At 36.3% G+C, this 21,815-nt stretch overlaps 1 non-coding gene across 1 annotated transcript; it reads left to right on the top strand.

The window, feature by feature from the left end:
- Window positions 1–18,067: 18,067 nt before the first annotated feature.
- On the top strand, window positions 18,068–18,171 carry LOC147574258 (U6 spliceosomal RNA). Its single transcript, XR_015244424.1, has one exon. It is a non-coding gene; the product is annotated as a U6 spliceosomal RNA (small nuclear RNA).
- Window positions 18,172–21,815: the final 3,644 nt, after the last annotated feature.

Raw genomic sequence — 21,815 nt, 5'->3', positions numbered from 1 at the left:
GCAGTTAACTAATTTTATTTTACAGTTTTTATTCATTTAGCTACTTTGTACAAATAACACAAGTATAGAGAAATACGCACATGCATGCACACACACTAATATGCACAGTTCAAGGGTTTATCACAAAGTCTGCCATCATATGGTTCAAGAAACAGAATGTTTCTGGGGAGTCAGGAGTCTCTGTCACCCCTTCATTTCTCCAGGGGCAGCCCCACACTTACCTGTACGTGTAGTCATTTTTGTGCACTAGTTTGGTTATACCACATGCTAAGCACTATGATTTGGCCCGTTTTCTAAATTTTATATAAATAAAATCATGCAACTCTTTTTGTGTGAAATTAATGTACTTTGTTCATTTGCATTGCTGTATAGCATTGAGTTATATAAAAATAGCACAATTTCTATACACTCTGTGGAAGGATGCAAGTTATTTCCCTTATATGGGGATATTATGAATAATGCTCCAATGAATATCTGTCCATTTATTTTGTGCATATATGTATGCTTTCACATTAAGTACATAAAGAATAATGGAACGATGGGTCTGGGGTATGACTTTATTCAGTTTTGGTAGGTAATATAAAATTATTTTCCAAAGGAGCTGCATACCCAGCCTCACTGGCAACTGCTCTTTTCTTATTTTTAGTCATTCTGAGGGGGTGTGTAGTGTGATACTTCATTATGCTTTTAACTTCCAATTCTTACTTTTCTAGGGAGATTGAGCAGTTATACTTATTGACCATTTTTATACCCTCTTCTGTGAAAGATACTCAAATGTTCAATCTATTTTACTGTGAGATGGTTTGTCTTTTTCTTGTTATACAGGTGATATTTTTATATTCTGGAAGCAATTCTTTTGTGGATGTATAACACACATATCTTCTATCGCTCTGTGAATCACTATGTGTGATCACAATGTCTCTCAAGGCGATTTTTTTAAAAAATGAAAAGCACTTAATTTAATATGGTTAAGTGGACCAATATTTTATTTTTCATTGGGTGTTATTGTTGTTCTGTTTACTAGGTTTTTTCCCTACTCTAAGACATTAAAATAGTCTATGTTAACCTCTAGATGCTTAATTTTTCCTTTACAATTTGCTTTGCTACAATCCGCAATTAAAATTTATGTAGAGTGTGAGATAGAGGTCAGTTTCCTAATTTTGTTTTATCATGTAGTATTGTCTCAGTACAGTTTTTTTTTTTTTAAAACTGACATTCCCAACTGTTTTTTCCCAATTGTTTTGCCATACCACTTTTATCATATATCAGTTGGCCATATATGCATGGGGCTATTCTGGGCCTTTACTCTGTTCTTTTGATTGGTTTGTTTATTCCTGAAAAATGCCTCACTATCCTAGTTCCTACAGTTTTATAATAAGCCTTGATGTTTGGTACAGCAGATTTTTCCACCTTGTTCTCTTTCTTCAAATGTGTTTTGGCTGCCTTTACCCCTTTGGGTTTCTACAGATTTTAGAATCATATTGTCAGATTTCAAGACAAAAAATGTATGGGCTTTTATATTAAATTTTCATAGAGGTGTGACATATGTAAAAAAATACGAACAGAATGTCCAGTTAGATTGATATTTAATTAAGTATACCAGTTTAATAACTACCCCAATTAAAAAAGTAGATTGTTAACAGTATACCAGAAGCTCCTCTTATGGCCTAGATAGTCAATATCATTCCATAAAGGAAACTGCTCTTTTGATTTAATCACTGCATTACTAATTTCTCCTATAGTTTGGACTTTCTATTTGCTTGTGAGCAAATAATGCTGTACCTAGGTGTTTTTGTTTTGTTTGTTTTTTTGCATTTAGCCTGGTTACTATTTGCTGACTTTTTAGATCTCTGGGCTTATGTCTATGATCATATTTGAAAATTATCTGCCAGTATTTTTTCTAATTATTTTACCTGTTCCATTTTCTTTCTCCTTTCTGTGTGAGGCCCCAGCTCCACATGTATGTTTCTGCCCTATCTTGATAGGTTTTTCCTCTGTTTTCTTTCCTATGTTCCAATCTCTGCTTTCTCTCCTGTCCTACCTTTTAATTCAGTAATCTACTTCTTGTTGTGGCTAAGGCAGTTTTTAAAATGAGTTATTGCAAATATTTCATGTTTTTCCTTTTAAATCTTTTCTTTATCATGTTCTGTAATAAAATTATTCATGTTTTCTTTGTTTTCTTCAATATTTTGTAGTTTCTTTATGCTTTTAAAGTTTATTTTTTTAATTGTTTTGGGAGCGGTGCAGAGAGAGAGAGAGAGAGAGAGAGAGAGAGAGAGAGAGAGAGAAAGATTGAGACTATCCCAAGTGGGCTCCTTGCTGCCAGTACAGAGCCCGGCGGGGGGCCCAGTCTCATGAATTGTGAGATCGTGACCTATTGCTGAAACCAAGAGTCAGATGCTTAACCAGCTGAGCCATCCAGGTACCCCGGTATTTTGTAGTCTAAAGAAATATTCCTGTCTGATTAATACCAGGATCACTTATTGGTTCTTTATTCTATGTAATTTGGGGAGAGAGGAGATTGCCTTTTCATTCTTTCTTGGCATGCCTGGCAATATTTATTGAATGCCAACCATTGAGTATGGGTAATTTTAGAGGGTTAGGATAATAATTATTATTTTTCTTCAGAGAGGGATTACAAATAAATTCCTGGAAGGAGGATATTGTGGATATAGAGCATGGCAGATGGTTTCCTCTTAAAATAAGCCTTATCCTAGTGTTTAACTTTTGAGTTTCCACGAAAAGCCTGGAGCTATTATCAAGTTTCTTCCACCCTTTTGGTTCTGGATCTCCACCTTTGTTTCCCAAACATGATGAGCTTCCTAAAATTTCTGCTCAGCTTTTTAGCTACCCCGTTAGTTCTGTCTTCTTGGTCAAGCACCTGGAAGGGAACACATTGGGCATTTTTCTCTACTCTGGGATCTTGGCTTAATACTTCTGAGCTCTAACTTCTGTATCTTGAGTGTAGTGAGGCTACTGTAAGACCTAAGCTCTGAATTTTGCTTCTACTCTATTTCTTGTGCTGGGAACCAGAAAATGCCCACCTTGGCCCTCTCCAATCCTGGCTCTTTTGAATCTTCTTTTAAGTCTTCAAATATTTTCTTGTTTGTTTTCAGCTTTCAAGTCTGTTCTGAGTTAAAGAGAGTCAGTATGGTAGAGAGTTGTTAAGACCAGAAGTTGAAGCTTCTTACCTATAATCTAGATCATATCATTTCTGCTATCTCAACCAATTCACTGACTTTAAAAATTAATCCTTTTACTTTCCATACTTTTTTAAAAAATTTCTTTAACATTTATTTATTTTTGAGAGAGACAGAGCATGATTGGGGGAGGGGCAGTGGGCGAGAGAGACAAAGAATCCGAAGCAGGCTCCAGGCTCTGAGCTGTCAGCACAGAGCCCCATGCAGGGCTCAAACCCACAAACTGTAAGATCATGACCTGAGCTGCAGTCAGACGCTTAACCAACTGAGCCACCCAGGTGCCCCTACTTTCCAAACGTTTGAGTCCTCCCCATCTATATACTTCTTCTCATAAACACTTAGGCAAGTCCAAAGCTCTCCAGTTTCAAACATCTATCTGTTAAACCCTCCGGTAAGAGTCATTACCCTTTTGATTCTCTGCTTCCCATTTCTTCACCTTCCCTGTGTTCCTCAAAATGATTCATTCTGGCTTCCAGTTCCCTGACTCTATTGAATGTACCCTAGTTGGGTAAATGATGCCGATTAATTTAATCATTTTCTGGTTTATTTTTCCGGCGGCCTTACCGGGTTTTGGCAGTCCACTACTCTTTCATCTCAAAATATTGCTGTCCTTTGGGCACTGCTGCCCCAGCATTGTTGTCCAGCTCTTTGTGTTCCTTCTCTGGGTAGCAGGTCTTTCTGTTTTTGTTTTTTTTGTTTTTTTTCGTGTGTGAGTTCTAACTAATCTTCCCATCATATTTTGAGAATCTGCTCTTATTTTCTAATACTTCATCCGTATAAAATAATGTATTCTCTGTATATTTCCCTCTCCCAACAAAGCTATCATTCTGGTATTCATGACTCTTGCTCTGTTTTTTTTTTTTTTTTTTTATTACCGTTTTTCTATATATGTATATATGTATCAAAATACAGCAGTTTTACATGCTTTCAGTTTTGTATTGATGGCAGCATACTGTATGTATTCTTCTCTCTTTTTCCCTACTCAATGTAACGTAAGATTCATTTATCTTGAAACTGTAATTCATTTTCACTCTTATATGTTACTGAAATTCTGTGCGTTAATAATTTTCTCATCGATGAGCCCTTGGATTTTTTCATGTTTTTCTTTTATAAACAATACTGACATAAATGTTCTTATATGTGCCATCTGGTACATGTACAGAAATATTTAGGTATATACTTATAATAGCAATTGTTAAATTATGTCACATGAATACTTGCAACTTTACAAAAGAATTCCAAATTAAAGTTTTTAAGTTTTTTTTAAAATTTATTTTGTGGGGCGCCTGGGTGGCTCAGTCGGTTAAGCGGCCGACTTCAGCTCAGGTCATGATCTCTCGGTCCGTGAGGGCTGTGAGTTCAAGCTCCGCGTCGGGCTCTGTGCTGACAGCTCAGAGGCTGGAGCCTGTTTCAGATTCTGTGTCTCCCTCTCTCTGACCCTCCCCTGTTCATGCTCTGTCTCTCTCTGTCTCAAAAATAAATAAATGTTAAAAAAAAATTTTTTTTAATTTATTTTGAGATGGGGGAGGGGCAGAGAGAGAGGGAGAGAGAGAATCCCAAGCAGGCTCTGTGCTATCAGTGTGGAGCCCTTGCAGGGCTGGATCTCACGAACCATGAGATTGTGACATGACTGAAATCAAGAGTTGGGCGCCTAACCAACTGAGCCACCCAGGCATCCCTGAATTTTTATTTTATTTTATTTTATTTTATTTTATTTTATTTTATTTTATTTTATTTTTGTTTTACTGATTATTTATTTTTTGAGAGACAGAGTGCAAGCGGGGGAGGGGCAGAGAAAGAGAGAGGGAGACACAGAATCCAAAGCAAGCTCCAGGCTCTGAGCTGTCATCACAGAGCCCGATGTGGGGCTCGAACTCAAAGAACTGCAAGATCATGACTTGGGCTGAAGTTGGACGCTTAACTGACTGAGCCACCCAGGCGCCTCTATGAATTTTTAAATTAATGTATCAGTTTTCTCTTTTATTTTATTATGTAGGAGTTCCTGTTGTCCTGTTGTTCTACATCCTGACCAACACTTGGTATTCTCTTAACTTTAATCTTTCAGAATCCATCATTGTTCTTCCCTTGTCTTCAATGCTGGTATTTCTAGTTGTAACTTTTTAAAGTCACTCTAACATCATTCACAGGTGATGTAATCCTTTCCCATTGCTATACTTACCACTTACATTTTTATGGCTAACAAATGCATATTTTATGCTCAGACTTTCTTGCTCTAAGTTTTATATCTATTTCTAATTTTTGACACCTTCTCTTGCATATCTCACAAACAATGGAATTTCAATGTGTCCAGTAGTGAAATCATGTATCTGATAAGAATTGTTCTTCTTCTTATGATATCTAGCTCAGTTATGCCACCAAACATCAAGTCATCCAGGTCAAAAATCTGGATATAATCTCATATTTCTTCTTTCCTTGTTCAACTATATTCAGTTAATCACCAAGTTCTCTTTTTTTTTTTCTTTCAATCTGTAACTGTCTCTTTAATCCATTTACTTCTCAACATCTCTACTGAAGATACTCTACTTGTGAACATAAATAACTCCCAGACATTAGACAGTTATGATAATAGTGCAAGGGAACAACCTGGTAGGGGATGTGCTCTACCCACATCCTAGTGGAAAAAATCATGTATTATTATTCTTATAAGCTGAAACAACTGAGAAAAAGTATAGAAAATCAGATACATAAATAAACTCACATTTAGATTTGTTAATGTTGTGATATTTCAAAAGGCACAAAGATTCTTAAAGATAACAAAATTATGTGAAGAACAATGCTCACTATCTTGGTGTAAAATACAGGCAATGTATTTTAATCACAGCTCTACCCAGCTACTTTCCTGCCTTCTTGCCCTCACTATCTTTGTACACAGTCTTACAAACTTAAGTGTATATGTTCCTTACCCTCCTTTGATAGTTCAGTATTTTGGCTGTCTTTATTTTTTTATCCCCCCAAATACGATTAATTAAACTGATCACAAACTAAAAGTCTCTTTCCTTGAATCTTTCTGGCAGGCCGTCAGTAATTATGCCTTCCTAACAGCCTGCAACCTCTGGTGTCTATCCCCCTGAGCTCTTTCATTCTCTCTCATTCTTATTCCATTCTCTCCAAAGAAGCATCCGAACACAATTTATCTTCCCACATATGTTTATTTTCATGGGGAAAAATGCACTAATCATACAAGAATATTCTTGTCTTCATATCTATGAATAATTTATAGTGGATTCTCCCAATACATTATTCATTGATATTCGATTTATACATTTGTCTTGTTGATATATATGTATCTATATATGAATATATATAATATATAACTATATAACGAAAACACTTGCAGGTATAAACACACACGTGCACACATATACTCTTGAGAGAAAGATGTGTTCTCTCATCACTCATGTACTCTTGTTGTATTACCTATATTATCCGGGGCATATAATACTAGCTATTTTAACAAAGAGGTCCGCAAATCTTAGTGATTAGTGATTTAACCCAACTGGAGTTCACTTCTTGGTTATGTAAAATCCAACAGGGTGAGCTTCTGTATAAACCTTTAAGACGCGGCAGGCCAGTCAGAGATGTACTTGTTTTCCTGCTGCCTTAGACAAACTTCATATGTAAGTTCCCTTGCTTACTAAACCTGCCACCTACCAAAAAGGAAAAAAAAAAAAAAAAAGTCCAGGAGGATACTCAGCATAGGGCACAGCTGCCTCCTAGTTGGTGGTTCCACTATCACCAAGTGCTCTGGTGACTTCCATTGCCCTGGATTCATTTGGGAGATAAGGGGTAGGAGAGTTTTGATTTTAATTTTTAATGGGCCAAGAACAGAAACGACGCACATCAACTCCACTGCAGTTAACTTGGTAAAACTGCAGGAGAGGCTGGCAAATGTTAGCAGGTTTGTACCAAGGCAGAAAGGGGAAGGAGTATGGGGGACAATGAGCTAGTCTTTGCCACAGTGGAAAATTGGCTGGACTCTTAATTGTGTTAAGTCATCTACCCCGTTCATCCTATACTGTCTTGCATCATAATTTCCATTTCACCTTCAACATATATTTCCTTTAAGTGTTTCATATCATGTTATATTTTCTTGGCCTCAGAGTAGTCACTTAATTGCTTACTAAGTTACATTCTAAAGATTGCCTTTTGAAATGTATTATTTTCCATGAGTTATGCAGAAAGTATATGTAGATATTTGTATCCATATGGTGATACCAAGCTAGAAAAGCAGAATAAGATTAATAATTCAAGACTTAAAAAAAAAAAGTAGGAAAACACCATCGTAGAAGACTGAATTATTCAGCTTGGTTTTGACAATGATCAGATTCACAGGATTTGCTATTTCATTTTCCTTTGTTGACTTGTCTAACCCCTTCACCAGTTGTAGCTCATCAAATATTCACATATGTATAGAAAAAAACGTTATCAGAATTTAAACTAATTGAGATAATTGGGGGGAGGTGATTATTATTATAGTAGCTACCTAGTCTGAGTCTATTCTGAGAATAACACCTGGATTCAATAAACCACGAAACAAACTTCAGTGTGCTATAAATAAATTTTTGACTTTTTTAGTGTTTTGTAAAGTTTATTTCTCTCCCCAAACTACTTTCTTAAAAATATGTACCTTCCAGAGTGTCCTGCATACTGTCACCAGAGTGATCTACCTGATATAGAAATTTGATTATATTATTTCTCTTCACAGAATCTTTTAGTGGTGCCGTATGATTACAAAATGATGGGAAACCTCCCTAATTATGTCTCCTGATAGTCTGTGCTTTGCATGTCCTAATCTAATAGTATTGGATTACTTACAGTCAAAACAGGCTGTTGTGTTGAATCTTCCTGCTGTTCGTGCTGTTCTCTTCATTTCAAATTTCTTTTCCCCTCAACTGACCTCCTAATTCCTTCTAATCATTCCCAAAGAAGGCTTCTCTTATCCTCCTCTTCTCCTCCTGCTCACATAGACTGAGTAATGTTTCCCTTCATGTATGTTCCCTGTGTAATATATCATTTTGTTTTGGAATTATTTTCTAACGTGTCTCACCGTCTTTCTAGACTATAAAGTCTTACAAGGTAAGAGAGGATCATTCATTTATCACATCTTATCCACAGTGATATTCCTAATACACAGCAGGTGCCAATTAATATTATTTATTGAATTGAGCTAATAGAAACATCATATATCACAGGACACGGAAATACTGTCCAGTGTTACAAATATTTTTAAAATCTATATTTGATATCTAAATAATGCAGAGATCCATTTACCTTCAAAGTGTATACCTTCTAATCTGTATTACAAATAACATTATGATTGATCCAGGCTTTTATTTTAGAATGTCAGGAAGAAAAATCATGTATCTGTTAGGGGCAAGACTTATTGCATAAGAGACGCAGAAAGGTAGATGCTTGAAATCTCTTACTCTTTGGAAAGAGGCATACAGTATTTATGTATACATATGAACAGAGGAATACATTGGGGATATGTTTGTTTTAAAAGGTATCCGGCTATCATTTGCCAATTGCTACTGCCTTAGCCATGAGGCAGTAGTGTAGGTTGTATTTTGCTAACAAATTAACTCCTGGACATCAGTGACTTCACACAATGTTTACTTTTTATTCATGCTAATCATCTGCAGAGTGCTTGCCCCACGCAGTCCCTCAGGGACCCAGGCTAATGGATATTCCACCAGGGTGGGTATTCTGCCTGCCGAGGCAAGGAAGATGATGTACGGGGTTCTTAACGTTGCTTTCGTATTCTTTGACATAAAAGTGACATACATCGCTTACACTCACAGCCATTGGCCGGCGCTAGTGAGATCGAGCTAGGGAATCTGGGGAAATATGAAATAAATTGGAAAATAAATACATGAAAGCTTCCACAGCTATCGAATGAGATCTCTGAAGCAGTGAGCTGTATTTTAGAAAGCTTCATTAGGCATCAGGGGCTACTTACTGTATCCTGTTCTTGTACTATAAATAATCAATGCTCATGTCTAAAGAGAATGAATACAATAAAGGAATCACTAGACTTGGGGTTCACAGCTTTGTGAATAAAAAATTAATTCATTTAAAAAATGTTTCACAAGTTCCATGAAATGTGGAAAGAGAAAGAATTTACGACCCAGGGAGACTTGCACTCAAACATGGATGGCCCATGTCAGTGACTTGAGACAAGTTGTTTGACTTCTGGAGGCATCAGCATTGTCATCAGTAGAATGTGGTTACTTTTACTTCTCAAAATTAAAGGAGTGAACACGATGTGCCTAGAATAACATTGTAGAAATGCAACAAATAAAAATTCCACTGACTCTTCCCATATACATCTTTGCTCTTGTCCCCCTTCTCCTCAACAGTATCATCAACCAAATGTGATGGTGTCCTTCAGTGAGCACACAGACACATGCAATGCTTTGCCCAACTGATTATATTACAGTGCAACAAGTACCCCAGGCGGCAGGGGGGTGGTGGGTAGCTGCTTTTAGAATCCAGAGGAAAAAGTCATTAACTGGGAAAAGAAGGCATTGGAGATAAAGGGAAAGTTAGGAACACTTCAATGAAGAACATAAGTAGAATAAGTAGAGATAGAAAATAGGTATAGTAATTAATAACACATCAAATTACTGTAATATTAAATGTGATGATGTATCCAAAGTGCCCAGAAGTGTTTGCCATAATGGTAGCAGTCATTATAGGATAATTGCTAATTTTAAAATGTAAGGTTTTTACTAGATAGCCTCTGCATAAAACCTCCAAGATGATTATTTTATGTATTTATGTACTTATGTATTTATGTATTTACTTATTTATTTGTGGTCAACCTGCTTTAGGCTCTGGACATTGATTGGCCCACAATGTTGATTGGCATGTAATATTGATATTCAGACTTTTTAAAAAATGACATAGATCTTTCTTTCAAGAAAAACTTATAGAGATACTCAATATATAAGACTCAATATATTTTGTACCTGCTTGAGTTGAAGTGGGAATGAGAGAGAGAAAGTTCTGCTAATTGGCCTTTGCATATCTTGCTGGCTTGCTCTTCAGGACAGTTAGGACCTCCACATTTTGAAAACAACTGGATCAAAAGCTCTAATTATACTGTAGTAGAGATAATCCTTTTAATGAAGTAAGAGTCATTGGAGTACCTAATTTCATTTTGTCCTAAATTTCAAAGCAGACATTCTTAATCTCAATCGTTTGTTTTCATCATATAGTTGGGCCTAGTTTGCACATTTTTTTGTGTTTAATATAGTACATTTATTTATTTAAAAATTTTTAATGTTTATTTTTGAGAGAGAGACAGTGCAAGTGGGAGAGGGGAGAGAGAGAGAGGGAGACACAGAATCCGAAGCAGGCTCCAGACTCCCAGCTGTCAGCACAGAGCCCAACGTGGGGCTCAAACTCACGAACCGTGAGATCATTACCTGAGCTGAAGTTGGACACTTAATCCACTGAGCCACCCAGGTGCCCCTAATATAGTATATTTAAAAAGGATAGTTTTACTTTCTGCTTGCCTAATCAATTAAGTTTTTTTTCAGTGAATTATACAGGTACCACACAAAGTTTCCAGCTGTGGGTTTATAATTATTTATATTGCTTAGAAATTGGTATTTTTCTTGTATCCAAGAACTCTTGCCTTTAGATAATGAGAATTCATAGACAACATCTCTTCAAATAACAACTTTCTCTGTCAAAAATATTTTCTCCATTTTTTTCTTATGACGTGCAATTCAAATTGTGTTGGATCATCTGCTACCTTCCAAGTTTTCTTAACCTGTTTCATATTTTCATTTCTGTCTCTTTGTACTACATTCACCTAATTTTCTTTTTTGATAATTGTAACTTGTATTCCTTTTTATAACTTTCTAATTTACTTTAATAATTATTATTTTTTAATTTATTTTATTTATTTATTATTTTATTATTTAATAATTAATAATTTACTTTATTATTAAGTCATTGGCTCTGTTTATTCTGCCTATGAATTTTATTTTAATGATTATATTTTATGGCTAGAAATTCAGTATGTGTCTATATAAAATCTGTCTACATTTTATAGTATCCTCGTCTTTTGATTTGATTTCTAGTCATTCACAATATACCTGCCAACATTGTAAGCAGACTTATGTAATTGCCACTCTCAGATTATTCAGCTAATCTCAGGTCTTGTGCTGTTTTCATTTATGGGTAGGATGTTAACAATACTTTGTTTCTCTGTGTGGTCTGTGGTTAGTTTGTGTGTGCCTGTGTGTGCACCCCTATTAACCTTTTTTTTTTATTATTATTAGTATTCTCTATGGCTTCTGTATATCCTGAATTATCAGAGCATTTATTTATTTATTCATTTACTTTTTTTAATGTTTATTTATTTTTGAGAGAGAGACAGAGCATGAACGAGGGAGGGGCAGAGAGAAAGGGAGACTCTCTCCAAGCTCCAGCTCCGAGCTGTCAGTACAGAGCCTGACGCGGGGCTTGAACTCACAGACCGTGAGATCATGACCTAAGCCAAAGTCAGAGGCTCAACCGACTGAGCCACCCAGGCGCTCCTTATGAGAGCATTTAAATAGACTGGTTTTAGTTTGGTTTCTGTTAGAGATCCCATGAGTTTCAGTGGCTCTACTAGATTTTCTTTTTTTCTTGTTTTGTGGTTCTTGTATTATGTAGGTATTATAAATAGGATTCCATACTCACATACATGGATAATGCTTACTGTTTTTATATTTATTTCCTCACCCAAAGCCCAGAAAGAAGAAAAACTTTTGTAGCTTTTCTTTGCTGGAATATTGGATGATTTTTTTTTTTTTTTTTTTTTTTTTTTTTTTTTTTTTAGACTGTGAAGATTGGTAGTGTCTTGAGGGCTCAAGGCTTAAGCAACTGGAGAAGTTCTAGTTTCCTGTCTAATTTTTATTCATAGTTATACTCTTAGAATTTTTTCCTGGTCTAAACATCTCATGGATGCCTGCTTTATCAACTTTACCTACCACTTTGGTTTTATTTCTTTGTTTACCTGGGAGTTGATTTGTCTTTCTTCCGTCTGACTTGGCTGTGCATTTTAAATATGTTATCAAGCTCTTTGTGTGTGTGTGTGTGTGTGTGTGTGTGTGTGTGTAGTGTAGTTAATAGAGTATACTGTTTGAGTACAGTCTGCCATGTTGTCTGAGTCTAATAATTTGTTTTAGAGAAGAGATCATTGGGGCACCTGGATGGCTCAGTCAGTTGAGCTTCCAACTCTTGGTTTCAGCTCAGGTCATGATCTCAGGGCCATGGGATGGAGTCCTGCTCTGGGCTCTGTGCTGAGTGTGGAGCCTGCTTAAGATTCTCTCTCTCTTTCTCTCTCTCTCTCTCTCTCTCTCTGCCTCCTCCCCTGCTTGCACTCTCTCTCTCTAAAGTAAAACAAAAATTAAAAAATTAGAGAGAATTTAGTTATGAGCAGTAATAATTGTATAAAATATATAAGTGTAAGTAACAAAATGCTATCCCTCTCTATTTCTAGGTAAACAAACAAAAATTAAAACACCTTGTTTTAATAGGCTTAAAAATTATAAATTATACAATATAGACTCTTGTACTCTTCTTGAGTTGTAGTTGGAGACATTATTTTTTTTTTTTCAACGTTTATTTATTTTTGGGACAGAGAGAGACAGAGCATGAACGGGGGAGGGGCAGAGAGAGAGGGAGACACAGAATCAGAAACAGGCTCCAGGCTCTGAGCCATCAGCCCAGAGCCGACGCGGGGCTCGAACCCACGGACGGCGAGATCGTGACCTGGCTGAAGTCGGACGCTTAACCGACTGCGCCACCCAGGCGCCCCTGGAGACATTATTCTAATATCTTGCATGAAGGTCCAAACCTGCTAGGAAGGGCATTTGACATTATTACTCTGAAATTTGGAGAGGAGGATGAAAAGTAAGATCCATCTAACTGTGTCTCCAATGGAATTATTTCCCATTCTCACCCACTAGACTTTCAGCTGTTGTTGTAAAATCGTTTTTGAGTGTTAGAATTTCTTCAGCAGAAAAGCTTGCTGCAGAGAAAAAATGAACTTCTGTGAGTCTGAGTACATGCCTAGTTTGAAGATCACTATTTCCAAAGAAAAAATGTAGGAGGTGTGACAAATGATTATTTTGATTTTTAATAAGTACACAATTATATGTATATATAATATATTTGTATATACAAATAAAGTAACTTTTCTTACATTTTGAATAATTTATTTAGAATAACTGGCCTCTAATTTCTGATGTAGGCACTTCAGTTACTGTCCTGCTGCCATCACTCCTTTCTTCAGTGTTGTTGGAAGCATCTAGAAAGTTTCAAACTTTTACCATGAGGGGTCTGCAGATTTTTTTATACCCACCCCCCACCTCAAGCAATTAACCTCCCCTTTTTTAATTTCTTGACCTCCTAAGTAATGGATCCCACAGGTTCATTGTCTTTCATTATTCCATTACCCTCCTTCAGATTCCATCATGACCCCAACATAACAAACTTCCTTCCTTTGCTGCACACCCAGTGTGAACTTGTGCCCTTTCTACTGGTCATGAAATACACTTGCTATTTAGTTTCCTATCCTCTGCAATATTGCATTCAGTTCTTTTGTTGGTCCACATATATTTTGTAAAATAGGGAAAAGTCTTGTTTTTTTCTCTTTTTTTGTATTATACTAAAAATGTAGTGGCAAATCAGAGCTTCTTATTCTCCAGTGTCTTACAACAGTCATAGGAAACCACTGTTAAATTTTTGTTTGTGGTTTTCTCTACCTCTGTATGATTGAGACACTTAGAAGTTGGGGATTGGGTCAAAAGAAGTCAAATTTCCTGAACCTTTCTTTTAATGGAGACTCCTGTCAGTTCAGTTCTGTCCTATAGCTTGGGCATGAAGGGCAGTGACCACAATAGAGACTCAAGGTGGAACTTCTGCCTTTTATTAAAACAACAAAACAACCTGTCTATTAACGTACTTAGTGACTCACTTGGAACGAATACAGTACCAAAACAAAAAATAAAAATAAATAAATAAATAAATAAATAAATAAACAAACAAACAAACAAACAACTTTGCAATGGAGAAAACTGGCAGGCATCATTTAAAAAAAAAAAAAACAAAAAGATCAATTTTAGCATTCTCAGTAGTGTTGATACAAGGCTCTCCAATATACTATGATAAAAAGGGGACTTCGCTATAAACCCAATCTAGTCATGAGAAATCATTAAACAAACTCAAATTGAATATCACTATAGAAAATAACTGGTCAGTACTCTTAAAATAATCAAGGTCATGAAAAAAAAAAAAAAAGGAATGACTGAGAAACTTTCGCAAACTAAGGAGACATGACAACTGATATGACCTGACATGGAGAAATACTGTAGTATCCTCAATCAGATCCTGAACAGAAAACCAGCGTTAGTGAGAAAACTGGTAAAATCCAAACAAAATGTTTTGTTCATATATATTAGTATATTACCAGTATTATGAATTTCTTAGTTTCAACAAGTACTCCATGGTTTTGTATAATGTAAAAATTAGGGAAAGCTGGATGAAGGTTACTAATACATTCTATTGTCTTTACAATTTTCCGGTAAACCTAAAATTATTTCAAATAAGCAGATTAAAAAGAAAAGAACATTACCTTCTATAATTAAAAAAAAAAAAAAAAAAAAGAAACAAGCCATGTGACTGCACCCTCACCAGGCTCTCCTAGACCTGCTTTGAAGTACTAGATATCATTTTTCTGGGGAAGGTGTGATGCATTCAAATTCTAAGGAGAATCTATTGTGTTCTGGATGGTTTCTCCTGAAGGGAATGACCCCTGGTTAAGTCAAACATCAGGAGTCTTCATTTGCTGGAAGAATCTTATCACATGCCTAGTGTCTCAATCAGAATGGGAACTTAATGGACCAGTAACATGTTTGGGTGGAAAATTTTCTAAAGAGAGGAGCACAAATAACCTGATTTGTAACTTTGCAAGCCTTTTAAATTCTAAATCAGATATTCACCTGAGGCTGGTTGTCTTGAATTATCTAATTCTAGATTTGAAACTGTCAGTCCTTTTATAAAACAGAATAGTTCAATGGTGAATATTAAATTGAAAATATGAGAAAAAGGGCTCTCAAAGGGAAGAACACATTGATAAATTCTCATGACATATCCTATAGCCCATTGCAGTACAAACAGGGCAGTCTGTCAAGCTTTTATATGAAATCTGATACCACCAGCCAATACCAACAAAACTCTGATTTTCAGCTTGTCCTATCCTGGCTGTTAAAAGTGGAAGAATTGTGTTGATGTAGCATTTTCTGCCTCCTATTCCTTCCAAGAGCTGGGACATCTTCAAAGAAATAGATGTGTATATATTGGGGTATTTCATTACACTCCCTTGGAATAAAATGGGCTCTGTTTTCTGGAGGTCTACTTACTGACAGATTAAATTCCATATCCATTTGACTTTATTTTCCTTTAAAATCAATCATTCTGTGTTTGGTCTCTTCTCTAAATTGCAGAAGCAGATTAATGCTTCAATTACCTATATTAGTAATTGAATGACTCTGATGGCAAACCTCAGAGACATATTGATTTCTCAACCTTTCTAAATAAATACTCCCCTCACCAGTCTCAAGGAAATAGCCACCTTTTGCCCTAGACATTTCATAACAAAGTGGTTTCTTAGCAAAGAATTAAGGAAGGCCACGTGGGTATTCACTGATACTAGACTTCCCTTGCTAAAATATTTTTTTCCCCTTTGTTACCCTTATAGTCCCTCCATTTTTCAGGTTATACAAACCTCACAGTCTGTTCCCTGCCATTTTAGACCCATTAAGATATTCTTTTCTTCCCTGCTTCTACCTTTCCATTTAGAGCTTGTGTACTTAGGCAAAAGATGGAACTTATTATTTCACACCAAGATGTAAATATGTCTAATAAGTAAGATGACTGTGTGTGTGTGCATGTGTGTGTATATATATATATATATATATATATATATGCTAAATAAGGGCCTTTTTGAGATTAAATTGGGGCATTAAATGGGGGCAAATGGGATGCTTGGTCTAGAGGCATAAAGTGACACTGTCTAGGAAAATTGGACATATGATCAATCTACTGATAAACCTTAATGTGATACTTTTCTCCAAGGTAAAAGAAAGTTTAGTAGGGAAAAAGCTTAAGTAGAACAAATAATTTCTAATCACTAAATTTCAAATAGCAAGCATTATGTACAGGATGTTTGATAACCATGGGAGGTCGTCCTGAACTTCTAAAACAGTGTGTCTGTCTTCCATCTCAAGCCCTCCATCTTTTGAGAACACTGATTATATAGTTAGTAATAGATACAATAAAAAAGTGCTTGCCTATTTTAAAGTTTTTAAAGTTTTAAACTAGTGCTTTAAAGTTTTAAACTAGTTTAATAGCTATTATCATATTGCATAAGAACACTATTGCACTTGTGCAGATTAACATCACTCCTTTTATAGATGAGAACACTTAATCAAAAGTCAAGCTTAGATTGCCATTCATTTCTTTTTTCAGTCATTCATGAACAGAAACAAGATCAAGAGCCATACTGCGTACCTCCATTCTCCCATTTGTCAGACTTTGTGCAAGACATGAAGGTGAAGATGATGCGGTCCTTTATTTCAAGTTGCTTATTGTCTCATGGAAAGAGATGGATAGGTGTTACAGACATGACTCACTTTTTGTATCCGGTATACTTTGTATTAAAGCTTAACAACGTACTTCCACTTTAACTCTACTTATGACAGCTGCCCATGTTTTTCAATGGCTTCATATACAGTTTCTGGAACTTTTTGACACAGCTTTGGTTGCTGTTATTAATTCCCTTTTGTTGTTTCCTGAGAAATTGGACAAGAGCTCCTTTCTATGGAGCAGGAAAATAAAGGAAGTGAGTTTCTGAATGTGTTCCTCTCTAGAAAAAATGTGACATGATGGCAGAGATTGGAAACTAGTGGTAGGTAAACTAGGTATTGATGTGATGTTTTAGGAGTATGACTCATCAAAAAGGAAGAGAGGCACAAGATGAATACAAGTTGCAACGTTAGAAGCCCGTGGATCAATACAAGTTAAGTTAAATTTGGTCAAAATGTAGAAAAAACTGGGTGGTTCAGGAGTGGGCAAAAGTATTTTCAAATAATTTCAGGAAAAAAAAGTGTTGTAGTTTTTAATGGTATTCAGGGAGTTAGCTTGGTTTAAGGACTTTTACAAATGCTTAATATCAACAAACCACACAGGAAAATGTAAAAAATAATCTTGGTCTTTTGTACTCAAAATAAGAACCATGGGTCAGCATCATTAGCCTCACCTAGGAGCTTGTTAGAGATACAGAATCTCAGGACTGATCCCAGAACTGTTGAATCAGAATCTGCAGTTTAACAAGATGCCCGAGTAATCCCTACCTGCATCAAACTTTGAGGAGCACTTCGGTAATAGGATCATTTGTACTATGCATCCTCAGACCACGTTTCAAGAATTGCAGGTTTTCACAAAAGCTTTGCAGTAGGTCCAACCAGGTCTGTGTAACACAGTTGTCTGAATAGGAAGGTGCTTGAATTTTGTTTTTTCTCTGACCACAAGGGATCATGGCCAATCTTCTGTTTGATGGGGGGCATGTAGGTCTGAGCTCTCTTTTACCTAATACAGCTTGCAGTGACTTTTCTGAGTGTTCACTCCCAGGGAAGGCAGCTGATGAGATGATTTTACTGTTCTAGAATGAGGGAGATTCCATCTACTTTCCTTATGTTTTTGCAGATTCGCCATGGACAACATATTAGCAAGGCCATGCTTTGGCATGGCATACAGTAAAACTTTTAATATAGGGGGTGGTGGTGGCTCCCTATGGCAGTACATATACTAACATTGGAACGAACACAGAACAGTAGCATGGCCCCTGCACAAGGATGACACTCAAATTCGTGAGGCGTTCCATATTTTTTAAAATTATTATTCACCACGACCAAGCGGGATTAATACCTGGGATGCAGGGCTGGTTCAATATCTGCAAAACAATTAATGTGACTCATCACATCAGTAAAAGAAAGTTCAAGAACCATAGGATCCTTTCAATAGATGCAGAGAAAGCATTTGACAAAATACAGCATCCTTTCTTGATAAAAACCCTCAAGAAAGTAGGGATAGAAGGAGCATACCTTGAGATCATAAGAGCCATATATGAACGACCCAACACTAATATCCTCAATGGGGAAAAACTGAGAACTTTCCCCCTAAGGTCAGGAACAAGACAGCAATGTCCATTCTCGCCACTGTTACTCAGCATAGTATTGGAAGTCTTAGCCTCTGCAATCAGACAACAGAAAGAAATAAAAGGCATCCAGATCGTCCAGGAGGAGGTCAAACTTTCACTCTTTGCAGATGACATCATACTCTATATGGAAAACCCAAAAGATTCCACCAAAAAACTGCTAGAATTGATTAGTGATTTCAGCAAAGTTGCAGGATATAAAATCAACGTACAGAAATCGGTTGCATTCCTATACAGCAACAATGAAGCGACAGAAAGAGAAATCAGAGAATCAATCCCACTTACAGTTGCACCAAAAACCATAAAATACCTAGGAATAAATCTAAACAAAGAGGTGAAAAATCTATACACTGAAAACTATAGAAAGCTTGTGAAAGAAATTGAAGAAGACACAAAAAAATGGAAAAAAGATTCCATGCTCCTGGATAGGAAGAACAAATATTGTGAAAATGTCGATACCACCCAAAACAATCTACATATTCAATGCAATCCCTATCAAAATAACACCAGCATTCTTCACAGAGCTAGAACAAATAATCCTAAAATGTGTATGGAACCAGAAAAGACGCCAAAGAGCCAAAGCAATCTTGAAAAAGAAAACCAAAGCAGGAGGCACATTCCCAGACTTCAAGCTATCCTACAAAGGTGTAATCATCAAGACAGTATGGTACTGGCACAAGAACAGACACTCAGATCAATGGAACAGAATAGAGAACCCAGAAATGGACCCACAAATATATGGCCAACTAATCTTTGACAAAGCAGGAAAGAATATCCAATGGAATAAAGACAGTCTCTTCAGCAAGTGGTGCTGGGAAAACTGGACAGTGACATCCAGAAGAATGAACCTGGACCACTTTCTTACACGATGCACAAAAATCAACTCAAAATGGATGAAAGACCTCAATGTAAGACAGGAAGCCATCAAAATCCTTGAGGAGAAAGCAGGAAAAAATCTCTTTGATCTTGCCCACAGCAACTTCTTACTCAACAGGTCTCCGAAGGCAAGGGAAACAAAGGCAAAAATGAACTACTGGGACCTCATCAAAATAAAAGCTTCTGCACAGCGAAGGAAATAATCAGCAAAACGAAAAGGCAACTGATGGCATGGGAGAAGATATTTGCAAATGACATATCAGATAAAGGGTTAGTATCCAAAATTTATAAAGAACTTATCAAACTCAACACCCCAAAAACAAATAATCCAGTGAAGTAATGGGCTAAAGACATGAATAGACATTACTGCAAGGAAGACATCCAGATGGCCAACTGACACATGAAAAAATGCTCCACATCACTCATCATCAGGGAAATACAAGTCAAAAACGCAATGAGATACCACCTCACACCTGTCAGAATGGCTAACATTAACAACTCAGGCAACAACAGATGTTGGCGAGAATGCGGAGAAAGAGGATCTCTTTTGCACTGTTGGTTGGAATGCAAGCTGGTGCAACCACTCTGGAAAACAGTATGGAGGTTCCTCAAAAAACTAAAAATAGAACTACCCTATGACTCAGCAATTGCACTTCTAGGCATTTATCCAATGGATGTGCTCTTTCGAAGGGACACATGCACCCCCATGTTTATACAGCACTATCAACAAGAGTCAAAATATGGAAAGAGCCCAAATGTCCATCAATAGATGCATGGATAAAGAAAATGTGGTGTATATATATACAATGGAGTCTTACCCAGCAATCAAAAAGAATGAAATCTTGCCATTTGCAACTATGTGGATGGAACTGGAGGGTATTATGCTAAGTGAAATTAGTCAGAGAAAGGCAAAAATCATATGACTTCACTCATATGAGGACTTTAAGAGACAAAATAGATGAACATAAGGGAAGGGAAACAAAAATAATGTAAAAACAGGGAAGGTGACAGAACAGAAGAGACTCATAAATATGGAGAACAAACAGGGTTGCTGGAGGGGTTGTGGGAGGGGGATGGGCTAAATAGGTAAGGGACATTAAGGGATCTACTCCTGAAATCATTGTTTCACTATATACTAACTGATTTGGATATAAATTTTAAAAAATAAAAAATAAAATTAAAAAAAGGGGTGGTGGTGGCAAAGGAACCATTTTGGTCCAGTTTTCTTGTTTGAGTGAAAAGGATATCCTTTGAGTAACCTGACAGGTGCCAGTATTTTAAACAAATTGCTAATAAAAAGGGATGTGTGGTTGATGACTTCTTAGGACCCCACCTTTTAATGAGTCTCCAAATCTAGGATAGTGTAAAGGGAAATATTATGAAATTAGACAGTCTGGTGTTTGCTTCTCTGTTTTCACCCTATGATCTGTATGACTTCAAGCAAGTTACTTAACATCTGCATTTTCCATTTTCTCATTTATAGATGGAGATAATTATACTTACTTTAAAGGAAAGGTGTGTGATGTAATAAGATGATATATATATATATATATATATATATATATATATATATATACATTTATATATATACATTTATATATATGTATATACGTGTATATATACATGTGTGTATATTTAGTTAACATATGTATACATGTATATGTAACGTACCTATGCATAATGCCCAGCCCCTGTTCAGCCCTTTATAAATGTTAGATCTCCTCATTTATTGTCTTATCATTTCTCTAAACTGATAGAACTATAGAGGAAAAGCCATTTGAGCTGTTTATTTTCTTATTATATCCTCTCAGAAAGCACAAACATCCAGGGGAAAGAAATTGCATAAATGGAATGAATATTACATTTTAAACATGATGATATCATATATTCAAACAACAGTGTTAGAATCTTATTAAGCTGGGAGCCCATTATAGTACTACCTTTAAGTTCTGTGCTCTGAAAATACCTAATATGATATCTTATGAGGTCTCAAAACAGCCCCAGACACATTTGCAAAGGACACAACATTTTTTCCCTTCTGCCATCTGCCTTGAGTCTTTTCTTTCCCATGTGGGTCCCACACACAGTGACCCTCTCTCTAGCTCTGCTTCTATCCCTGGCCACCCTGCCATATACATATATCATGCTCTTGAATTCATTTTTCCCATTATCTTTCCTCTATCAAAATAACTTATCCTGTGCTTCCCTTGTATAATAGTGTTTTCACTTGTAAAGATAATAACGTAGTAAAAAATTGTTATTAATAGTAATAAAGAACACCTTTGCCTCTATCTTAATAGGTATTATGTATACATTTTAGCAGAGACTTCTGGAAGTGCTGTTTCAGCCCCCAAAAGAACAACTCGAATGCTGTCCACATTAGGTACAGTGACAAGATATGGGAGAAGAGCCATCAAAGGAAGGCCCTGGCAGGGAAGCTT

Source organism: Puma concolor, chromosome E1, assembly GCF_028749965.1.
Source record: "Puma concolor isolate L17-30 chromosome E1, mPumCon1.1.hap2, whole genome shotgun sequence".
Taxonomy (NCBI): domain Eukaryota; kingdom Metazoa; phylum Chordata; class Mammalia; order Carnivora; family Felidae; genus Puma; species Puma concolor.
The sequence above is the reverse complement of the archived record's forward strand: the minus strand, read 5'-3'. Positions and strand labels throughout refer to the sequence as shown.